Here is a 25,785-nt window from a genome sequence, read left to right as displayed (position 1 = left end):
ATGAATGTAACTCAAAGCATATGTGTTTCACAGGTTAAACATGTTGCTTGAAACTGATTACACAGCCGAAATATCGTACTATACAAAAAAATTCATATAAAAACAGCCAATACGGGAAATTAATTCCTTTCAAGAGATAATTTAGTCTGCCACCCTGGCTTGAGCTCCAAAGAAACCGCCGTTTGCACTCGATTTTTGCTTACTGTGAAATACTGTCAGATTTAATTACCATTAGCTGGTGTCACAATGGCCGCTGGTTTGACTGTGACTACCTGATACACGCGTCGATTCGTTTAAGACAAGTACGAAGGCCCTATTGTTACACAATGAAAACATACTCACTCTCTAATTTAAAGTATCCGGACATGTAGTAGAGCTCATTAATATGGTGCGTCCACCCTTGGGCCTTAAGATGGCTTGAACTCTGCTGGGGACAATTTCAATGAGGTGTGTGAATGTATGTGGAGGAACGGCAGCTTACTCTTCCTCAAGTTACAGTAGTCATTCTGGACGCTGGGATATTGAGCAAAGACGACGACCTAACCCAGCCTACAAGTATTCCACTAGGTTCGGGTCGATACTCTGAGCAGGTCAGTTTATTTGAGGACTGTTGTTGTCCACAAAGTATCGCCTCACAGATACTGCTTTACGACAGGGCGCTGTGCCTTGTTAATAAAAGCAATCATCGTCTCCGAACTGTTCCTCTTCTGAACGCAATGGAGAGCTCTGTATAGCGGTCGTATCCTTCCGCATTTAGCATTTTCTTAAACGATCTGAGGCGGACACACGATAACCGAGAAAACTACGAACATACTATACTGAAGGGCCAAATAAATTGATACACCTGCTTAATATCGTGTAGGGCCCCCGCGAGAACGCTGAAGTGACACAACACGACGTGGCATTGACTCGACCAATGTCTGACGTAGTGCTGGAGGGAATTGACGCCATGAATCCTGCAGGGCTGCCCGTAAATCCGTAAGATACGAGGGGGTGGAGATCACTTCTGAACTGCACGCTGCAAGGCATCCAAGATATGCTTGATAATGTTCATGTCTGCGGATTTTGGTGCCCAGCGGAAGTGTTTAAACTCAGAAGAGTGTTCCTGGAGCTACTCAGTAACAATTCTGGACGTGTTGGGTGTCGCATCGTCCTGCTGGAATTGCCCAAATCTGTCGGAATGCACAACGGACATGAATGGATGCAGGTGATCCGATAGGATGCTTACGTACGTGTCACGTGTCAGAGTCGTATCTAGGCGTATCAGGAGTCCCATATCACTCCAGCTGCACACGCTGCACACCATTACAGAGCCTCCACCAGCTTGAAAAGACCCCTGCTGACATGCAGGGTCAGTGGATTCATGAGGTTGTCTCTATACCCCTACATGACCATCCGCTCGATACAATATGAAACGAGAGTCGTCCGACCAAGCAACATGTTTCCAGTCATCACCAATCCATTGTCGGTGTTGACGGGCCCAGGCGAGGAGTAAAGCTTTGCGTCGTGTGGTCATCAAGGGTACACGAGTGAGCCTTCGGTTCCGAAAGCCCATATCGATGATGTTTCGTTGAATGGTCCGCACGCTGACACTTGTTGATTGCTTTGCATTTAAATCTGCAGCAATTTGCTGAAGCTTTGCACCTCTGTCACGCTGAACGGTTCCCTTCAGTCGTCGTTGACCCCTTTCTTGCAGGACCCTTTTGCGGGCCCAGCAATGTCGGAGATATGATGTTTTACCGGATTCCTGATATTCATGGTACACTCGTGAAATGATCGTACGGAAAAATCCCCACCTCGAAAATGCTGTGTCCTATCGTTCGTGGGCCAACTATAATACTTCGTTCAAACTCACTTAAATCTTGATAACCTGCCATTGTAGCAGAAGTAACCGATGTAACAACTGAACCAGACACTTTTTGCGTTTTTTGGGCGTTGCCGACCGCAGCGCCGTATTCAGCCTGTTTACATATCTCTGTATTTGAATACGCATGCCTATACCAGTTTCTTTGGCGCTTCAGTTTCACGTGATGGCAGACAGTGTTCTGCAGGCATTCGCCAAACTCGAATCCTTCAGTCGGATTGCCACATAGTATAACGTGATTCATCACTGTAAATCACTCGTTTCCATTCATCCACGGTCCAGTAGTCACTCTTTACACGATCTCTATCGTCGCCTATGCTTCACTACAGAAACGTATGGTTTTCTGAGGAGAAGCTCGTCCATTGTCTCCATTCTTTTAATTCCCTACGAACAGTCGTTGCTGCTTGTAACTCACTAGTGGCTCCTGTGGTCCCTGTCATTTCATCCGACTTTTTACAAAAACCTTTCGCAAAGCTCGACAGTGCCTGTCCGCCAATACATGAGCTCTTCCTGGTCTTGATTTAGTTTTGTTGTTCCTTAGCGTTTCCACCCCACAATCTCGTCACCAGTAGTCGACTAGAGCAGTTTTAGAATGGTTGAAATGTCCGTGATGAATTTGTTACTCAGCTGACATCAAATGAGTAGTTCACGATCGGCGCTACTGAGCTCTCCTTAACGACCCATTCTGCTGCTACTGCTTCGCTACTGACCACACACTACACTACGCTATTCTTTATGCTGTCGGGTCCACCTTTCGTGACGTCTAGTGGACAGTTCCACATTATATAGGGATGTCCGGATTCTTTTGGTGTGGTTGTGTGTCTGTGTTAGAAACGGTTGCGTACTCTGCACACACGAAAAATACGTACGAGATCATGCCACCACCTCTTGAAGACATTCGGCATCGCGAGTACCATTAATCGATATGTACAAATTTGAAAGTAATACGGTTTCTCATGGTTACGAACAGTGATGTCAAGTACTGCTTTGTGTCTCTGTGAGTGAAATAGCAAATGTAGAAACCAGCATGACATAAAAAAGAACTTTCTGACGAGAAAAACAAGTAGGTTGAGGCCAGGAAACGAAGCCTTGACGGCGTGCCGTTGTCTCAGCGACCATTAGTTACCATATCATCTCCTCATGTAAAGTTGGTCCTCTGGAGGAATTCGGTAAAGCTACTAGACACAGATCCAGATTCGTTTCGGTACCTGTTGTAGGTGAGCTGTTTTAGAAAATGGGGCTACAATTGTAATAACTAATATTAATCACTTGTTTATTGTAGCTATATCTTGTTATAAACAATTCATGACCGCACAATTAGTTTTGTAACGCTATCTGACGTCGGAAATGAAATAAAGGAATAAATTAAGCAGCTCACACTCAAGATACGTCGCGCAACTAGTATCGGCAAGCATAACACGTACTCAAAAATGTTCAAATGTGTGTGAAATCTTATGGAACTTGTCCCTAAGCTTACACACTACTTAACCTAAACTATCCTAAGGACAAACACCCACATCCATGCCCGAGGGAGGACTCGAACCTTCGCCGGGACCAGCCGCACATTCCATGACTGCAGCGCCTAAGACCGCTCGGCTAATCCCGCCCGGCCATAACATGTACTATATTACATTAAATACTGTAGAAATCACTCATATAATCCTATCAAAAATTGCAAGAACATAGTATTGACCAAGTTATATTCAAAATGGCTCTGAGCACTATGGGACTCAACTGCTGTGGTCATAAGTCCCCTAGAACTTAGAACTACTTAAACCTAACTAACCTAAGGACAGCACACAACACCCAGCCATCACGAGGCAGAGAAAATCCCTGACCCCGCCGGGAATCGAACCCGGGAACCCGGGCGTGGGAAGCGAGAACGCTACCGCACGACCACGAGATGCGGGCCCAGACCAAGTTATAGTTGGGCACTATGCAATACGGAGCGGGGCCCCAGTCGGTAATGACAGTAGTTAGATATGAATGTGGCTAACCACTGATAATGCTCGTCAGAGTTATTTGAATAATGACTCAGTTTAAACTAAAACTGTATGATCTATTATGAAATGCTGGAAACATCGACACATTGCTCTGCGCAAGTTATTTAATGGGGCACGAACACAAACGATCGAAACTCTGTCACAGCATGTATGCACTCAGCACACGTCAAAAAACTTACTTTCACATTGGAAATTATAGGCGAAAAGAACAGGATATTTATCACTATTAATGGGTAGGAGCTATCTGACAACTGGTTTGCATCATTATCTGTGCTATATGTAACCGCTAAATATACAAAACAGGTAGTCTGCAGCAAATGTGCCCAAAATAGAGCCACACAAAAAGAACACCAGGAATATGCATATATATTAAATGAATAATGTAGGGAAGTAAAAATGAGGGACGGTAAATGAAAATAAATTATCTATACTGCCTTAAAATCAAACAAGCAATCGACTCAAGCAAGTGGCATTCAATAAGTATGTGGACTGTAACTCAATATTCCACCAATCACAAATATCCATGGTTTTATGAGCGGTGTTCAAACGAAAAGGTACGAAACAATACTCTGGGCATAACTGCAGCCTTTCCTCAAAAGTAACCACCACAGGCCTGAGTACAATAATCCCACTGTTTCACGGGCCGAAGGATTTCCTTTTCCCAAAATTGCTGTGGCTGTGACGGGAGCCAGACCTCTACTGTGTCCTTCAGTTCGTCGTCCGAGTTGAAGCGCTTCCTTTTGAGATGTTTTCTTTAGCGGAAGTCGCAGGGCGACATGTCGGGCTGTAGGTCAAATGCTGAAGCTGCTGCCACTTGAACTTGGCCATACAGTTTGTGTGACCTTGGAGACTTGCAGACGCGTGTTACTGTGGAGCAGAATCACTCCCTCCGTGAGCTGCCCACACCATTCGCGCCGCTTACGCGAAATGACTTAAATATAAGCCATGCTACGGAGTCTCTCACAGTACACGCCACTGTTAATGGTTTTTCCGTGCTCTAGGAATTCGGTGAGTATCGGACTTCGGAGGTCGAAAAATACTTGGCCGCTGACGGCAGAGCTTTGAATTTTTTAGTGGGCGGCCGCGGGGCTTGCTTTCACTGCATAAACGTCTCACTACGTTATACCAAAGTGGCATATGTAAATTTCAACCTGTTTTAGTTGTTACAACGTCTCGTATTATTTCATTTGAACACTCTTTATATATACGATATCAAGCAAACGATATAACGGTCCAAAGTGGGAAGCAGAGTGACGAAATTGAGAGGATATTACTATGAATTGAATGATGACAACACGATGCCTTAACCAGTCTCCAATTCACGGAAAACACAAAGTCTCTGAACTCTTCTAACACCTCGTACCTAAATATCGGTTAAATTTCGTCATTCATCAAAAGTTTACCATGTGAAATTACTTAAAATTACATCGTGCAATACAAATATCACACGTATGAAATGACCCAAAACCATGCCTGTTAGCAACCCCTTCCAGTAAATGACACGATCTCACCAAGTCTCCGAACTGCTTCCGCTGCTTAAGATCTGCTTCTAATCATAGCTCGACTCGTGGAACAGGACCAGCCTGTTTCAAAGCTATACGGAAAGCCAGTGCTGTGATTAACTCGAGCGACCAAAAGTAAACGCACTCCCGCCGCAACGTCTCAGTTTGACATAACTAAAAGTGTCTGCACTATATGTAACGATACTGGTTAGAGAACGTCTATGCAAAAAGAACCAAAGACCAGGTCGTGAAATACTGTACGAGAAACTACTGATAAATTGACAGTGATACACTGACATGTAAATTTCACTGTGCAATAAATTTCCGATGTTAATTTACGTGGAAGTGAAACAAGGTATGTTCGTAGGTCCACAAATGAGGAAATTCGTCGCTGACAGCCACTGCCACAATTAACCGAGTGATATAGAACGACGTGCGTGGACGGCATTCGAGTTAGTCATTGGCAGCTTCCTTGAAAATTATAAATCTGCTGTCTATGTAAATGTCGTACAATAATGTATTATAGCGCACAAACAGTTGGGTTCAAACATGTCCCACATAATTCGTCTCCTCGACTTACGTCTTGGCTTCTTGTTCGGTAGCCTAGTCTCAGTCAACGACCAATATGGTGAACGTATTCATGTAGACATCCCGTTCGTGGAGCCACCCTATCAGGATCAGCTACTTCTGGCTGACTACTAATTGATTCAGTGCAGCCTGCCAAATATTCAGCACAAACGCGAGTCTGCTACCAAGAACGACTTACCAAAAAAACCTTAAATTGAGGAAATATATTTAATACGAGTATGTATGTGTTTTATACCCAAATACGTCATAAATGGTACTCCATGTAGTTATAAATGATGTAGTAAAACTTTTGACTGTGTGTTGTGTCCCTTGATACGATGCCAGACATATATCGTAAGGTTTGCTGAAAAATGATACCTTCGAATTTTTTATTCTGCTCTCAACATCGATTGAGGTATTACATATCATGGTTATTACTCAGTCGACTTTCTCGCTTCTCTGACGCAAACTGGGATCCACTGCCGCTAAAGGGCTCCCAATTGTAGCACGTAACGTGGCAGTGAGTAGCGTAACTACGTCGGTGCGTGAGAAACAGCGTGCTTCACTTGAGCTTATAACCGCAGAAAACTTCATCCACACACGGAGCATCTTCTCCTTCAGCACGACAATGCAAGTCCATACACAAGCGCTGCGACATCTGTTACAACCCTACGCCTTGGGTTCCCTGTCATCGATCATTCCCCATACAGTCCCGGCTTGGCCCCATTCAGTTTCCATGTTTCCAAAACCTACATAACACCTTCGACGACCCCACTTTGGCAGTGACGAAGCGGTGCCAGCATGGGTGAGATTGTGGCTTCGTCAGCTCAGCAGTATCAACAGAGTTCTCCTGAAGATGGCGAACAGCTGGATAGCTGAAATGTTGAATGTAGTTGATTTTAGGATCGAACAGCAAACCCGAAGAGACTGGTAAGACTCATTACGGGTGGAAAGCCTGTGGAGTCGCATCAAGTACAGATGACAGAGAAATTTCAGAGGAAAAAAGGAAAGCTGTTGAGTATACTCGCCTTATTGCTGAGATGACACGACGAAGTTATTATTCTTTATTTTGCCTGATTTGTTCATTTTATTAAGTGCAAGAGAGCTAACAACATTAAGGAGGGTTCAAGCCAAGCACTGATTACAGAACGTATTCGTTTAATCCGTAAGGTTCCAAAGATATATTTTACTTACACTTGGACTTGTCATCGCCGTTTTCGAGAGATCTGTAGGACTGCGGTCACGGTTCCACGTGGACACTATCGGATAAGGCTCACAAGAGCGCCGTTACCAGACAGTCCTCGATATTTGAACGGCTTCTTTGTCGTTATACAGCATCAGATGGGGATAAACTTCGACGCACTGTCGTTACTCTTCCTAGTAAGGCGTTAGATGGACCCGCAATGGCGCTGTTGGAGGAAGGTTTAAATTTTGCTCCTACTCCAAACAGACTTTCTGCAACAGAATTTATCTGCTCTGTAGAACAAGGAGTACACAGCCTCCCTGAGGGCCAGACGGAAGAAATAAGGCAAGAGATGTCCCACACATTACGTCGGGCTCGGCCACCGCGGGATAACATCTCTTCCGGAGAGAGAGCAGCCATTCGTTCCTTTAGGAATGATGATGAACTAGTAGTTTTACGAGATGACAAGGAGAATGCCGCGGTCCTTTGGATATATTAGTGAGTTTGATACGGTATCTCTATTTACACAAGCCCCTCTGGATCAGTCCCTGAGTTTAATTAGTGAAAACCGCTACGGTCGCAGGTTCGAATCCTGCCTCGGGCATGGATGTTTGTGATGTCCTTAGGTTAGTTAGGTTTAACTAGTTCTAAGTTCTAGGGGACTAATGACCTCAGCAGTTGAGTCCCATAATGCTCAGAGCCATTTGAACCATTTAATTAGTGAAAAAGTCGATGAAGTGTTGGAGGCAATGTCTTCATGTGCTGACATTCACGTATTTTTATTTAACGGCAACATTTTTGAACAGAATGACGGAACGGCAATGGGTAGTCCTTTATCACGCATAGTCGCCGACTTATTCAAGGAGTGCTTCGAGGATATGACATTGACGATTTCAGCTTTGCAGCCAACGTGCTTCTGGAGGTATGTAGATGATACATTTCTCGTCTGGCCACATGGACGTGATGCTCTCAACAGATTTTTGAACCACTTCAACTGTCTTTATCGCAACATTGAATTTATCATGGAGGTTGAAAGTCGTGGGATGCTTCCATTCTTGGACGTCATGGTTTACAAAAAAACCATATGGTACTCTGGGACATAATGTTTACCGAAAACCGACGCACACTGATCTGTTATCAACATGCTATGAGTTGCCATCCACCATATTAACGCAGTGGCGTCAGTAAGACTCTGATATGCAGAGCATATGTATTTTCCTACACGGTCAGTTTAATCCAAGAACTTGCACGTTTGATGGCTCTTTTCAAGAAAAATGGATACTCTGAGAAGCAGCTTCGTCGGGCTATTGAGTTTGGACCATCCCCAGAGGTGTATGAAGACATCTGTGGCCTTTATTCCTTGTGCTTGGGACATGCATTTTAAGATAGGAAGAATTTAAGGAGTTGTAACATTGAGAGTGTGATGCTTTCACTTTACAAGATTATGGTATTACTCGGCTCTGTGAAAGATGATTTGCGGCTTAGGAAGCATCCCATATATAAAATTCCTTGTCAGTATGGAGAGGCTTATATCTGCCGCTCGATTCGCCCCGTTCAGGACATATGTGTAGAACATCGCCATCATTCGAGACTACAACAGCCGGAAAAATCGGTGGCAGCAGAACACTGTTTAAACGAGGGACACAGGATGAAATATGACGAACCTGTGATAGTTGCCAACACTTCCGGTTTTTGGAACAGTGTTTGTAAAGAGTCACTTGAGATAAAGTTGGCAGATAATTTGATTAATAGTGACAATGGGATTTCTGTTAGCAGGACATGGAACCTTGCACTATACGGAATCAAAATAGAACGTTCTTTGGTTCAGCCAGTTCTAGTATTCGAAAATATGCTGTGAGTGCGATATATCATTTTCGCCGGTGCCTCCTGCTCAGTCTTGGAGGGTTGCAACTGTAGTGGGCGGCGCATGTGCCGTGTACGGGTCGGAGGCCTGTATAGGACGTCGATTTGCACCCTTGGCATCATTTCTCAGCTTGACTCAGCAGTATCAACAGGCTTCTCCTGAAGACGGCGAACAGCTGGATCGCTGGAATATTGAATCTAGTTGATTTTACGACAGTCAACCCAGGGAGACTTTTATACAGTACAATTGTTTTAACTTCGACTTCAGCACCGTCTGTCGATCATTATCAATGGTCTCTTTGACGGAATGCTAATTGACACCCTTATCTCTATCCTGATTCGGTGTCATTGTGCACACATTATGTCGTAGCGGCCCTTGTCAGTGAGATGGCCCGCACAACAGATAAGCAAGGTGGACTGCCGACCTCCCATCAAGAGCTCATATTAAAACTTTGCCGGTGGATGTAAACATCAACCGACTTTCCGCATAAACACGGCCATGTGACAGAGATCCACCAGTTGGGACTAATGTGACTACGTGTAGCATTTCGCAGTATCGGTGTTATAAGTACGCCAGCAGAGTCAGACCGGTAGTATGTATCTACAGCTAGGACATCTGCGGCCAATACCTATGCCGGCTCTAGCCCAGTAGACACTAGCGGTAGTCTTTAGAAGAAAGTTTTATCTTGTTGGGCGTAACGCCACTTTGTAATTGTATACCGTAGTATTTTGGTTATTATTTGTTTCCTTTGTTTTGTAGTCTTATCTGGATTTTGCCACAGCAAAAATTATTGTGTTCCTCGTTGTTGTAGAGTTTGGAAATTAGTGCACGCCGAGAAGACGTTTTAGTTAAATAAAATGAGTTCAAACTTGATCGTTAGTTCTTTCCTGCCGACCGTAGGACACTACCTATTACTGCTTTTGCCCAACGATTTCAGTAATAGATTCACTAAGTCACTCATCTTTCTTTAATGCAACCTCCTATTTATTTACAAGCTAAATGTTACATCTTTTATTTACTGAGATACCAGAAGTATCACTAAATTTATGTATGTTGTTGTTGTGGTCTTCAGTCCTGAGACTGGTTTGATGCAGCTCTCCATGCTACTCTATCCTGTGCAAGCTTCTTCATCTCCCAGTACCTACTGCAACCTACATCCTTCGGAATCTGCTTAGTGTATTCATCTCTTGGTCTCCCTCTACGCTTTTTACCCTCGACGCTGCCCTCCAATACTAAATTGGTATTCCCTTGATGCCTCAGAACATGTCCTACCAACCGATGTGTGCCACAAACTTCTCATCTCCCCAATCCTATTCAATACTTCCTCATTAGTTATGTGATCTACCCATCTAATCTTCAGCATTCTTCTGTAGCACCACATTTCGAAAGCTTCTATTCTCTTCTTGTCCAAACTATTTATCGTCCATGTTTCACTTCCATACATGGCTACACTCCATACAAATACTTTCAGAAACGACTTCCTGACACTTAAATCTATACTCGATGTTAACAAATTTCTCTTCTTCAGAAACGCTTTCCTTGCCATTGCCAGTCTACATTTTATATCCTCTCTACTTCGACCATCATCAGTTATTTTACTCCCTAAATAGCAAAACTCCTTTACTACTTTCAGTGTCTCATTTCCTAATCTAATTCCCTCAGCATCACCCGATTTAATTTTACTACATTCCATTATCCTCGTTTTGCTTTTGTTGATGTTCATCTTATATCTTCCTTTCAAGACACTGTCCATTCCGTTCAACTGCTCTTCCAAGTCCTTTGCTGTCTCTGACAGAATTACAATGTCATCTGCGAACCTCAAAGTTTTTACTTCTTCTCCATGAATTTTAATACCTACTACGAATCTTTCTTTTGTTTCCTTTACTGCTTGCTCAATATACAGATTGAACAACATCGGGGAGAGGCCACAACCCTGTCTTACTCCCTTCCCAACCACTGCTTCCCTTTCATGTACCTCGACTCTTATAACTGCCATCTGGTTTCTGTACAAATTGTAAATAGCCTTTCGCTCCCTGTATTTTACCCCTGCCACCTTTAGAATTTGAAAGAGAATATTCCAGTCAACATTGTCAAACGCTTTCTCTAAGTCTACAAATGCTAGAAACGTAGGTTTGCCTTTCCTTAATCTTTCTTCTAATATAAGTCGTAAGGTCAGTATTGCCTCACGTGTTCCAGTGTTTCTACGGATTCCAAATTGATCTTCCCCGAGGTTGGCTTCTACTAGTTTTTCCATTCATCTGTAAAGAATTCGTGTTAGTATTTTGCAGCTGTGACTTATTAAACTGATAGTTCGGTAATTTTCACATCTGTCAACACCTGCTTTCTTTGGGATTGGTATTATTATATTCTTCTTGAGGTCTGAGGGTATTTCGCCTGTTTCATACATCTTGCTCACCACATGGTAGAGTTTTGTCAGGACTGGCTCTCCCAGGGCCGTCAGTAGTTCCAATGGAATGTTGTCAACTCTGGGGGCCTTGTTTCGACTCAGGTCTTTCAGTGCTCTGTCAAACTCTTTACGCAGTATCGTATCACCCATTTCATCTTCATCTACATCCTCTTCCATTTCCATAATATTGTCCTCAAGTACATCGCCCTTCTATAGACCCTTTATATACCCCTTCCACCTTTCTGCGTTCCCTTCTTTGCTTAGAACTGGGTTTCCATCTGAGCTCTTGATATTCATACAAGTCGTTCTCTTATCTCCAAAGGTCTCTTTAATTTTCCTATAGGCAGTAGCCATCTTACCCCTAGTGAGATATGCCTCTACATCCTTACATTTGTCCTCTAGCCATCCCTGCTTAGCCATTTTGCACTTCCTGTCGATCTCATTTTTGAGACGTTTGTATTCCTTTTTGCCTGCTTCATTTACTGCATTTTTATATTTTCTCCTTTCATCAATTAAATTCAATATTTCTTCTGTTACCCAAAAATTTCTACTAGCCCTCGTCTTTTTACCTACTTGATCATCTGCTGCCTTCACTTCTTGCTCCCTCAGAGCTGAGCCATTCTTCTTCTACTGTATTTCTTTCCCCCATTCCTGTCAATTGTTCCCTTATGCTCTCCCTGAAACTCTGTACAACCTCTGGTTCTTTCAGTTTATCCAGGTCCTTAAATTCCCACCTTTTTGCAGTTTCTTCAGTTTTAATCTACAGGTCATAACCAATAGAGAGTCCACATCTGCCCCTGGAAATGTCTTACAATTTAAAACCTGGTTCCTAAATCTCTGTCTTACCATTATATAATCTATCTGATACCTTTTAGTATCTCCAGGGTTCTTCCATGTATACAACCTTCTTTCATGATTCTCAAACCAAGTGTTACCTATGATTATGTTGTGCTGTGTGCAAAATTCTACCAGGCGGCTTCCTCTTTCATTTCTTAGCCCCAATCCATATTCACCTACTACGTTTCCTTCTCTCCCTTTTCCTACACTCGAATTCCAGTCACCCATGGCTATTAAATTTTCGTCTACCTTCACTATCTGAATAATTTCTTTTATTTCATCATACATTACTTCAATTTCTTCGTCATCTGCAGAGCTAGTTGGCATATAAACTTGTACTACTGTAGTAGATGTGGGCTTCGTATCTATCTTGGCCACAATAATGCGTTCACTATGCAGTTTGTAGTAGCTTACCCGCATTCCTATTTTCGTATTCATTATTAAACCTACTCCTGCTTTACCCCTATTTGATTTTGTGTTTATAACGCTGTAGTCACCTGACCAGAAGTCTTGTTCCTCCTGCCACCGAACTTCACTAATTCCCACTATATCTAACTTTAACCTATCCATTTCCCTTTTTAAATTTTCTAACCTATCTGCCCGATTAAGGGACGTTACATTCCACGCTCCGATCCGTAGAACGCCAGTTTTCTTTCTCCTGATAACGACATCCTCTTGAGTAGTCCCCGCCCGGATATCCGAATGGGGGACTATTTTACCTCCGGAATATTTTACCCAAGAGGACGCCATCATCATTTAATCATACAGTAAAGCTGCATGCCTCGGGAAAAATTACGGCTGTAGTTTCCCCTTGCTTTCAGCCGTTCGCAGTACCAGCACAGCAAGGCCGTTTTGGTTATTGTTACAAGGCCAGATCAGTCAATCATCCAGACTGTTGCCCTTGCAACTACTGAAAAGGCTGCTGCCCCTCTTCAGGAACCACACGTATGTCTGGCCTCTCAACAGATACCCCTCCGTTGTGGTTGCACCTACTGTACGGCTATCTGTATCGCTGAGGCACGCAAGCCTCCCCACCAACGGCAAGGTCCATGGTTCATGGGGGGGAATTATGTATTTATGTATAGCACTCTTGATATCGTCATAAATATCTGTAGAATTAATATCATAACTTAAGCTGTCAGGATAACGATAACACAAGTTTTACATGCTTTTCTGGGAACATGTTTAGTGTGCACTGATGGGCCAAGAGTTTATGATCTCTGCTTAATAGCTTGTTTTTCCGTCTTTCGAACGAGGTAAATCACTGATTCTGCGTATCAGGAATCCGGCAGTTTGTTGGTACGTTTGTGGAGGCAAGTGGCATTAGATGTCTACACACAGGTATTAGCGTAAATGATGGGACGATGGTTTGCGTACGGTGTGATGGCGCCCAGTAGCGAGCCAGATGGGTTCCGTAGGATTTGATCAGGCGAATTTGGTCCTCGAAACATCAACGTGAGCCGCGCGGGGTACCGAGCGGTCTGGGGGCCTTGTCACGGTTTGCGCGGCTCTCCCCGTCGGAGGTTCGAGTCCTCCCTCGGGCGTGTGTGTGTGTGTGTGTGTGTGTGTGTGTTGTCCTTAGCGTAAATTATTTTGTCATATTATTTAGTGTGTATGCCTTGGCTACCGATGACCTCAGCAGTTTGGTCCCTTAGAACCTTACCACAAATTTCCAAATTTTCCATCAACGTGAGTTCACTATAATGCTCTTGAAACCAGTGTAGCCCGGTTCTGGCTCAGAGACACGGACAGTTATGCTGCTGAATGATATCATGAGTGAAGGGATGCGGGTGGTTCGCAGCTGTCAGGGTGTCTTCGATTACTACTACAGGTCCCATGCAAGCTCAGGAGAATGTGTCCCACAGCGTAATACTGCTCCCATCAGCGTGCATCCGTGGTGCACTGCACGTTTCCAACTGCCCTTCACCTCGATGACGGCATTTGTGAAGACGTTTATCGAGTTCGTTTTGGAAAAATGTGATCCTCCCAAAGAGCTGACACGTTTCCACTGATCGACGATTGAATCTCAATGGACCCTTGCCCGGTGCAATCGTAACTGAAGAAGTCGTTGGGTCAACACGTAGGGGTGGTCTACTGCGGGCCTCTGTGTTTGATGATGTACCATGAACGGTGTGATCTGAATCATTTGTGCGTCCACTAGTATTGTGTCTTCTGGCAGAGATGCCACAGATTACAATCTATCCAGAGCAGACAAGCTTGCGAACCTCTCGCTCTGTCATGAGTCGTGGACGTCCATCCATTTAGCGCCTTGTGGTACTTCCACTGTCGTTCTACCTCTTTCCGTATATGTTCACGACACTAATACGTGAACATTCTACACAGGTATCTGTAAGTAAGTCGTTCCTGTTGGAAGCTCGTAAAAATATATAACAAACGAACGGTGTACTCGCCTTATTAGCAGCAGGAAGACGAGGTGCTCTGTCTCTGACGGTCTATCCGACAAATTCGATCAGCTTCGCCGTTGTCGAGATACTCGTTCACAGGCTCTGCGTGATTATAATGTGCGCTTTGCCAGAGTAGCTTATCTCAATGCATTTTCGACATTTGCAGCGCAAATCTTCGCTATGGTGATCCCCAGTCCTGTGTCTTCTCCGCTTAGGTACTTTTCTTTACGTATCACGTGCCCGCAACGCCACAAGGCGGCACCCATCATCACGATGGGCAGTGGTTGTAATGTTTTGACTTATCAGTGAAAATGTGCTTGAGAAGGATACGAATTGGGAGTTACTAAGGGTACTACGACTGCGTGTAGCAACAGTTTCTAGCAAGCATTTCCATATCAGCAAAAATTATCAAGGGCAACTTTGGCGTCTTGATAAACTTGTTAAATTTTATGTACTCATTGCTACCGTGAAGCAAGCTACTGTTGACTGGCTTAAACTTTGTGCAGCCAAGCAACTGCGTATCGAACGTTTCTTAGGAGTGAAAGTAGCACAAGAATCTTTCACATTCTTCAACAGATTGTTGATGAGCGCAAGTGGTATTATTTGTTAACGTTGAAAGTCATTTTTATGTAATGGAAATGATATGTATGTGAATGAGAAACCTACGATATTAAGAGATTTATATGTTTCCTGTGCTACTAATTTCTGGTGTATATCGGTACAACTCGAAATTATTTCTTGTCTTTCATGACCATCCCCACTTAATCAGAATACAGAATGCTATAGACAATGACAAGAACACTTTCATTCCACTCTTTGATGTGAGCACATCATTCAGTTTGGTAGAAACGGTATGCTAGCAAAGTTTAATTTGTTTTTATATGGTCAATACTTAGACACATGTTGTTCATCCTTATTTACATGGTACAAAACGCTTAGTGTTGATCATTTGAAACAGGCATTGTCCTTTAAGTCAAACATTATTAGTATGGTTTTATTTAGTATTATTTTTGGCAGTTTTATGTATAATCCTGCATGACACACTTTTTAACTAGCGTTAACACACAGTTGAAGTATTTATTTCAATGCCTAACCAGAATCTCTCTGCTGAAAAGTTTCTAGTTTCCTTACCACCTAATATTAGTTGAATACCACTCATCACTTGATACTGGACGGCATAAAGGTTGCAGTCTATGTATTTAGGTGGCGTATGTGGGAGTATAAGTACACGTGGGGCGAGAGTTCGCATCAGGCTTTCAGGTCTCTAAAACCGAAGTTCACCATTCTCGCACCAGGCAACGGATACGTCAGCATGTCCTCATTTCATATCTGGAACCTCATGGAGGTCGGACGCTTGCAGCTGGATGAAATGCGGTAAGTCACGGTTGTACGTTTGCGATGTAAAGTTTTCATAGTTTTGATTGAGTGGTAGGTGAATCTAACTATATTTAAAAGTTAGATAAACTCGGTTGCGTGACAGGCAGCTATAAGCTTCGAGTACCCTCTTCGATCTCCATGCAGATTGCCGAAAAAATTGTAGAATGAGGTAAAAGTACGCAAGTCTAATGAAGTAGAAGTTCGCAGTGCGTACTTTTACCACATCAAGAAACCGTTTGCGAACTTTTAACCTATAGCCTATACTCTGACTTACGTAGCCCCGTCTAGCATATTCAAGCATCTTTGATGGTGATAGTTTAGGTTGTGTGTCTCATTATTCATCTTAGAGAACAAAAATTAATTTTTCCTTTCTGTAGCTTTTCATTTTGTGGGGTGATGGTTTTTTGAAACGTACCTACTTCTCAAACACACTTGAAATGTAAACACGTCTTCCATAACAGCAGTTTTTTTTCGGAAACCGACCGAGAACATGAACTCGACGGCTATTAATAGAACCGGTGAACCATCAGTCTCTTGGCCTTATTGTTAATGGGAGCTCAAAACGGCAATGCTATCATATTTCCAGAAGCTGCCTCAAGGCAACGTCTTAAAACTAGAAAGCTTTTGAGTACCTGATCCCATTCACAAAAAGTTTTTCGCTCAAGGAAGAACAAGCCATAGTGCAGCACTGCGTTTTCCCCGATAAGGTTTTTTCTGCCTTACTGGCTTTACTCTCAGATCATTACATTTACTATTTGAAGAAATCAGACGAATGCTATCTTCCTGACACAGATTAACGGGAAAGGAGTAACACGAATTCCATTCTTGCCAATAGGTGGTAATGGACACCAGGTTTAACTGGTGTTTAGTCATTGCCTTTCAATGTAAGTAGCACAGTTTGAACGTTTAAAAGGGAATAATATGTATTTTAAAACGGAGACATGTGTCCTCTCTATCAGTCATCAAGGCCGTTTATCTGTAAGTTTTTACGTTTGTGTACATTCGATGTTTGAAAGTGAACGAATCAAAATAATAAATGACTACAAATTGCTATAGAAACAATACTGAGTCACAGGCAATTACGACCAGCACATTCAGAGAACTCACAAACGAGGTATTATATGGCAACAAGTTTAGCATTTGTTTGAAACGATGTATGTCATCACATGCAAATTTAGAAAGAAATATGCAAATTTAGAAAGATATATAGTTGTTCGTATATTCTTCACTAATATTCATGGAAGTGGAAATGTGAAGTTTCAATGCGGGTATTAAACCGCAGGGGAACGGAACAGTTCGTGGCAAAGATATTTGGATATTGTGATCATTATGACCGTTGATACTGGACGAATTCGGATGAATCGAAAAAGGTGTAGCATGTCCACAACATGTCCTTTTGAAGTGTACGTGCTATTCCAAGCCATTGTATTTCAATCACAACATTTACGCTTTGGTCGGGAGTAAGAGAACATACAACAAAGCAAATTGTATTTTGGGAAGTATGGCTCTTTAAGTACTACAGGTGTTAACATACATTGTATCATGAAAATATTCAGCTTTTTGCCTCATAATACCTCTTGTATGACTCTTCTAAGCAAGATGGTTGTAATTGTCTGTCATGTGGTATTATTTATTCAGGAAACGGTGCTTGTGCAAGTTTTACATTCGCTAACATTCAGGCATCGACTGTACACAGATCAGAGTTCTATAAGAAACTGACCTTGGCGGGTCAGTTACACGTCTACATAATTTAAAATAATTTTTATTCGGTTTTTACTGTTCGAGCTGGGTCACTTCCCTTGTTAAGAGTTTCGGAATGGAGGAAAATAAATGGCAACGCAACAATACAGGCCTGGTCACGCATTGTGTATTGAGTAACACAGTCAGTGCGCTTCAAATTAGAAAACATTTGTTCCCGAAATTGGGATAGCATGTACAAGAATTTGTTCGAGACATTTATCGAAGACGTATCTCTGTAATGTTTCATTTTTCTTTCCTTGTTGCAAATTTTGGAGCGCAGCAGAAGTACAGTCAGCACGGAATTCAAATAGGAAATCGATGCGCTTGCCTTTGGAGCAAGAGGCGAGCAAAATGTACGGCTGAGCACATACTGGAAGCGTGCAGCGAAGCCGCTATTTGCACATAAACGGCGGTCAATGCGGACGGAACAAAGCTCAGCATGCTGAGGACTCCCTGAATAACGGCTGCACTCACTCAGACAGTATGCACGCGGCGCTATGGAAATCGCCGCCCGCGGGATACATGCGAGGAATTCCAAAACACTACAGTTTCCAGACGGGGCACCGATAAGGCTTGTCTTTCTTTTGCCTTCAGATCTCTCACTGTTTGTGCTGCTCGTTTTCCATTCACCTACGCTATGATCCTCCCGTACACTCGACGTATCAAAACAGCGGCGACATCGCTTAGATTTAGTATTATGTCTTGACTGTCTTTGTTTAGTTTCTGAGATTTACCACAGCAAAAAACTGACAAGGGAGTCGTACGAACTCCCTGTCATCGATTCATATTGACAGGGGGGGGGCAGAGCACGACTACGATTTCAATATATCTAGACAGGAAGACGCAGCTTTCAACCGATAAAATTAAATTTGAAAATTTATGCGTGCTTATATGCCTTGTACGGTCCACCCGCAATTATGACTCTGGCAATAGAGCGAGTAAGCGCATATCTGCTTAACTGCGAGGTCTCTGGATCGAATCTCACTGATGTTTTTTTTTTCTTTTTCACGCAATTACAACAATAGATATGCGTGGAATGCCACGAAATCGTGTGACAATTGAGAACCGTTTATGAATAAAAACCAAGTTTGTATTGCAAGAGACACATTCATAATACCACGCACATGCAAAACATCGGCTTTCATTCCCTGTACTGTGTACTGATGGGCCGAGAGTTATGGGGTAGCGATATGTACATACAGTAAACAGATGGCGGTGGTATTGCGTACACAAGGTATAAAAGGGCGGTGAAATGGCGGAGCTCTATTTGTATTCAGATTATTCAAGTGACTGTTCTGACCACGAATGACACATATAAAGACGTAGCACAGGTTACGTTTGTGTTCAAATACAACAGCACAACCTACAAACTTGGCTAACATCTGCATTTATATTCAAGCATGCATTTCTCGCGGTGTTTCCATACTTTAGTCCAACCACTGTGTGTCGGCACTATATTCATCTCCTTCTCGGCTGACGAGTTGCCGCAGGCGACACTTGCGCATTACCTGTACCATATATCTACGTCTGCCACCGGTTTTCGTCGTGGCATCGAAGCGCTTTTGCATGCTGATGAAGTCCACAACATGTATGTCGTGTGTGCAGTCACTTTTAGTTGTAGAACTCGGTAGTTGGGCAGCAGCTTCCGTAGCATCAGCAGAACATCATAGCACAGCGCTTCACTTGTGTGTTGCACCGAGCTTCTAGTATATGGTAGCTACTTCGATTGTAAGTTACTGTGGGGGCACACAGGTGTTATGAAAATGGGTGTGCATATACAGGGTGATTCTTACTAACGTTTAAAAAAAACCGAAGCGATGTATATGATGCTGGGATAAGTAGTTTAGTGTAAGACATATGGGGCCGCAAATGTCGGGAAATACCACAAAATTGGATGACAGATGCTGAGCATGCGATTCACTAGATGATGTAGCTCGTCACAAGTGCAGCGGTTGGGCTTGGCGATTCTACTGGTAGGGGCCAGTGCTACACATCGCTTCGCTAGGCATTTTGTTTTCGTAAGTGTAAACCGATTCATCGTAGTCTTCCATCACCACTACCGCGAGGACTATCGTATCACATCGGATAATGCAAGAACGAAAACACAGTACTCTAGCGGACCGATGTGTAGCACTTACCGTACCGGCGACAGTAGGATCGAAAAGCCCAACCGTTACACGTGTGGTGATTTATGTCATCTAGTGACGTCACATGTACATCTGTCACCCACTTTTGGGGTATTTTCCGACAGTTGCGGCCCTATGTGTCTCATAATAACTTAATTGTCTCAGCGTCATCTACATGGCTTCGGGGATTCTGAAACGTTAACAAGAATTACGCTGTATGTTCCAATTTATGTACCGTATGTATGTTCCACATCTTCTACTAAACTATTCGACCGACTGCAACCAAACATAGTACATATGTCACTTACTCTATGGAAATCATCGCTGAGGGGGTAAGAAACAACTACCTATCAAAGGGGTGAGGGTGGGGGTGAAAATGCAATGTAGCGCACGACCCACGAAAATCCGGATTTCATACTTTCAGTATTTGTGAATGAGAGCCTGAGTATTTGAGAATAAGAGCCTGCAACAAATTTAACACATAATTTCGAAATACTGCGAAACGTTTTCTCGCCATCGACCCCGGCAAAATGATGAAAGGAAAAAAAAAATTGTCGCTTAGGGTGTACTACCTTTTCGTGTTCAAGAAGCAAAACTGCCACTTGAGGCATGACGGTCTAATTCATTACTTCTCTGCTACTAACAGACTTCGTGACACATTTTTCACACAGTAAATATGTATACAACTGCATGTACCAGAAAAATGGTATCGTTGTATGACACTTAGTTCGGCAGATATGATGTCATAAACTTAAAGATGCGTGAAAAACAGCCGCATCACCCAAGACGTGAAAATTTAATACTTCGTTGGTACTAATTCAATTCTCCATACTGTTCGCTAATAGTATCCACATCTGCCGCTGAATATACCAACAAAAATAAAACTATAATACGTCGCATAGTTGAGGAGACAGGACGTCAAATACTGAGATGCGTGAAAAACTGTCGCATCATTCATATCGTTTTAATTTATTACTTATTTACTATTGACTATTCGTAACGCATTTCACGGACAGTATCCATATACGCCGCTGAATTCTGGCTACCTATCATCTTATCATGATATAGCTCATGCTGAAACGTCCCCTTAGAAAATTCATACATGACTGTGCTTAAACTGACACACAATAGTTTTTTAGCGCAACGCAGTCTGACTTTCAATAATCCCTATAAAAGAATGGCCCTGATTAACATTAACCTATACCTTTCACAAATCACTTACCTCACAAAAATCTTCGTTACTCGAACTACTGCAATACAGCGAGCGCCACTACTGCCAGCTAAATAAAAGATTCAAAGTACGGAAGGCACTAACTACTGATAGGCATAGTTAGCAAATGAAAGATTTTAATAGTAAACAAACAATGTATTTACCTTAATAGTCATAATATATATATAGCAGTCCATGACATCCAGTCTTACAAATTTCAAAACTCCGCCATTTCTCTCCCCACATCCACTACTGCTGGCGGCTCACCTCCAACTGCGCAACGCTACGCGCTGTTAACATCCAGCTGCCCAACACTACAATGGCAGACAACAATGCAAACTAGCCACAGACTGCACACAGCACAGCCAGTGATTTTCATACAGAGCGCTGCGTGGCGTTACCAATAAGAAAACCTAAACAGCCTACTTACAATGCTTCGGGAGATACGACGTCATTAACATTGGGCTGTCTGGAAATGAAACTGCAAGGCAAAATTTTTAGAGATACAGGTAATACATGTTTACAAATACGTGTGTAATATTTTAAATATTGTAAAGGAGTGTGTCAGAACTCTCCAGTACATTGAAAATAATATAGCCAACTGAACGCTATTCTTTACACTGTGTAAGCACTCATATATCGATAGTGACAATCTGAGGGCGAAACATGCGAGTTCGACTCTAAGTACTGTTGCGAGACGAGGTCCATATGCGAGAGTGGAGGTAGTAGTGTCGGTCGAGAGCTCTGAGGCAGAAGACGTGTCACGCTGCCCTCGGGTCGGTGATGGCAGATCTTACCACACTCAAGGTCTGATTTCATTTAGATAGGCAGCAGAGATTTAGATGGCTTAGCTACGCTTTAAGATGGAATCCAAGGTAGAATTCGCCAGCATAGCGTAAAGCGCAATTGCAGGGTTAGGTCGTGATTATTAGTCCGAGTTTGCAATAATCCCATGTTTTGCTTGTCAGAGAAAGGAGCCTCCATATCCTCCAAATAATAATAATTATTGTCCACATCCCGTTCATAAATATGCTGTGGTTATTAAATGTTAATGTAACATTGAAACTGAAATAATTTGTTAATCTGGCACTCAGCCACTACCGATACTTATACGTTCATTGTTAGGCATTTCGCCATTATTAATACTTGATTCTGAAGTTTTAAACAGACTTAATTTATGAAATCCCATGTCACAAGCTATTTAGTAGTTAACAGGACCAAAGCAAACTCCTTTTTATTAAATTCATTCTTAGTAACAATAAGCTTTATCCGCTGCTGCTGCGAATTGCTGTAAACCACATGGAAAAAGGCAGCCATTTAAAGAGGTGAGTGCAAATTTTAGGACCAAAACAGAGACACTGACACACCACAACATATCATGTACTCTAATCCAGTAAATTCCGTTGCACTAGTCAGATTCTTTATCACTTGCAAATTCTTATTCAAAAACGCAGTCAACTTTCCATTATCCTCGTCATAGAAAGCAGCCGCCTGTGCTTTCGGCCACTTGTCTGCACTGGTCTGCAGCTCGTTGTTTGTGTAAAAATTTTGTCTTCACAGCCAGCGGTTCTTGTGAGCAGAGATGAGACTCAGGGGGAGCCAATTACGGACTGCATTGTGGGTGATCAAACACTTCTCATTAGGAAACGCTACAGGAGGGTCTTCGTTGCCCCTGCAGTGTGCGGCCGAGAATTGGCATGAAGAAAGAATTGCTCGACAGTAGTGTTATGTGGTCTGCATGACACAGGCGAAATCTCTAACTAGGCCCTCATACTTTGCGGGAGACGCTCTTCCCTACGCATTTTTGCGTGGTCACTGTCCGTTCAGAACTGAAAAGAGCGACGCGAGACGATCGACAGGCATACTAGAGACATCTGTGCAAAGCTTTACCAGATTTTCCCACTGGTTTCCTTTCCTGACTGATCGGAACTTACTTTCTGGACAACCCTCGTATTTGTTGTAGCTACTTTAAAATATATGTTAAATATGTTTGACAAGTGTTTACGTGGGCAAAGCCACGAGCAGAAAGCTCATCGTAAAGCATGAAATGATTGAAGAGATAAGGGGTGAGGAGCAGGTGGACAGACAGTGAGGGGAAGGATGAAATGGAAAGAGAGATGGGTGTGGAGGAGTTGGACAGAGAAAAGAAAGAGGAGGAGATGGGCAGAGATGGGGACAGGAAGAGACAGGGGGAGAGGTGGCAGGAGGAGATGAACAGAGGGGGATGGAGTAGATGGACAGAGGGGAAGGAGCAGATTGACAGAGAGAGGTGGGAGGGGGAGATAGACAGAGGAAGGGGAAGGAGGTGATAGACAGAAAGTAGCTGGTGGAGGAGGGGGACAGAGAAAGTCTGTGAAGGAGATGGATAGAGAGTGGGTAAGGAGGATATGGACTAATAGAACAATGGAATAAATACATACACGACCAGTGCTGATTACTCAGCTAGTTTTAGTTAAAAATCTTCAATTGCTTACGTATTTGTGTTTAGTAGGCACAGATCTGGACATTCGCAGAAGGTGGAATTACTGGTTGTTGGGAGCTCCTGTGTCAGGCACGTAATGGGGCCTCCTAAGGATATGGCTGCCAAGGAGTAGAAGAAATCCAGTCTGTGTACTCACCAGGATTTGTCATTCTAGATAATGAACGAATGCTTCCGGATACCATGAAGAGCACATGTTTTAGCTAACTGCAGGTGGTGCCTGATATATTAACGGTGTGCGCCGCTTTAAGTCACGAAAGATTCTCTCTGATATTGGGTGGCTATCTGAAATGGGAAAGACTGTCAGTCTTGCTTGCGAGATGGAGGCAGAGCTCACTATATGCACCATCGTCGGCAGGGCCGATTGCGAACCTTTGGTACAAAGCCGAGTGGAGGCTCTGAATCAGAGGCTCAGACGGTTCTTGCGACCAAGTAGGTTGTATATTTCTCGACTTGCGACACGGGGTTGTGGGATTTAGGGTTCCGCTTAATAAGCAAGGAGTCCACTACACGCAGGAGGCAGCCAAATAGGTAGCGGGGGCCAAGTGGAATGGACTGTCCGGTTTTTTGGGTTAGAGGGTCTTGGGAAAGTGCATAAAGCTCTTCAGTCTCAAAGGGTGTCGTAACTCTGTTGGGAAAGAACCAGAGCTCCAAACGCAAGCTGAAAGCATTGACGCTGAAATCGTTACCGAAAATTAGCTAAAGCGCGAGATAAGTTCAGCCGATATTTTTACAAAGGATCTAGCGGTGTTCGGAAAGGATAGATTAAATGAATGATTCATTGCTGAAACAACACTTTTCTATCCAGTCACATTTCCCATGAAATGAAAGAAAAAGTTCTGTAATGGGTAATCTTGTGAGCAGAGCGATGGTTTTTTTCTGTTTTATTGATTGCTGAGAGCAAATATTTCCTTCCTTTTTTTCGATAACATGAGACTAATACAAAAGCCTACAGAATTTTTTAAAATTGATCGTCAGTGATGTTTGTGAAATAAATGGTAATAACATAGAAAACAAAAAGAAGCAAATCGATTTTACTAGTCTGTAACGAACTCTACGTCTTACTACGGAAAAGTTTTAAACTGATAACAGATTTTAGCACCTATTCTTCCTATCCTATGCCAGGGTTGTTAGTAGCAAAAAATTACTTTTTTTATGACTCACAAATTTCGAGACAGAACGTATTGTTTGAGAAAAAAGAAGACATATCTGTTACATCATCAAGCTACACTGTTAGAAATTAAATAAAGATTGAAAACATAGAAAGATAACGTCTTTATTTATGTATGGGGCTTCATCGATATAATTTGTCACCAACTGTTGTGGATGGTATAGCTAGTATTCATTATAAAAGTCACGATATTCTTTTAATATGTATGCCTACGATTTATCTATGTCAGTTCCTTTTCATTTACTCCCACATCGCTCTGTGGATAAGGACGAGCACGCGGCAACAATGGGCAGATCATTGTAGAAAGTGAGAGTTTAAAATGATGAACAACCAGGCCATGACTGAAATTCTTTCCTGTGACACGATCGTCTTCATATTAAAATTTCATAAATTCATTTACATGAAATGTTATTTTTTCATCTTTTTTCACTCTTCTTTCCGTAGACTTCACTGAAAGTACTGATTTCTCGTAGCATTTTAACCATTAATTATGAAAACCAAAAATGTTTGCTGTATGTACCATTTTAACTGTAGTCGGTTCTTCTTGTTCGAAGCAACTATTAAGTTTACGTATTCGCTCGGTGAATAGACTGTGGCTGGTGTGCGAATCTTCCTCTTTATAACACCAAAACCACGATCACAAGACATGAAAGAATGCCCACGTATGGGAGAATAATGGCGTACATTTCGTAATCTTCTAGTAGTAATGAGAATTTGGTGAAATCTAACAACAGTGATCAGAATTAGGACCTCTCCAGGATACGTGTCGTTTCTGCACTAAACTGCAATTTTGCGTCCTGACCATAGGCCAGGGATGTATGGTAGACGCGTTCTTTCTGTATAAAACTGTAGGTATTGCCTCTATGATCACGAAAATATGATTAACTCATGCAGCGTCAAAAAGCGGAGTAGCATTGTTTTTGCACTACACGATTCAAATATAGTTGACGGCATCGTGTTTGTTGCTGTTAGAAGTGGTTTATCTTTGAGCAAAGTATGCAGTTTATGCGAGTTAGAATGGGTTGAGGCTATAGTTCACAACCGAAATAA

This window comes from Schistocerca nitens, chromosome 3 (assembly GCF_023898315.1).
Source record: "Schistocerca nitens isolate TAMUIC-IGC-003100 chromosome 3, iqSchNite1.1, whole genome shotgun sequence".
NCBI lineage: Eukaryota > Metazoa > Arthropoda > Insecta > Orthoptera > Acrididae > Schistocerca > Schistocerca nitens.
This window is presented reverse-complemented; position numbering follows the sequence as displayed.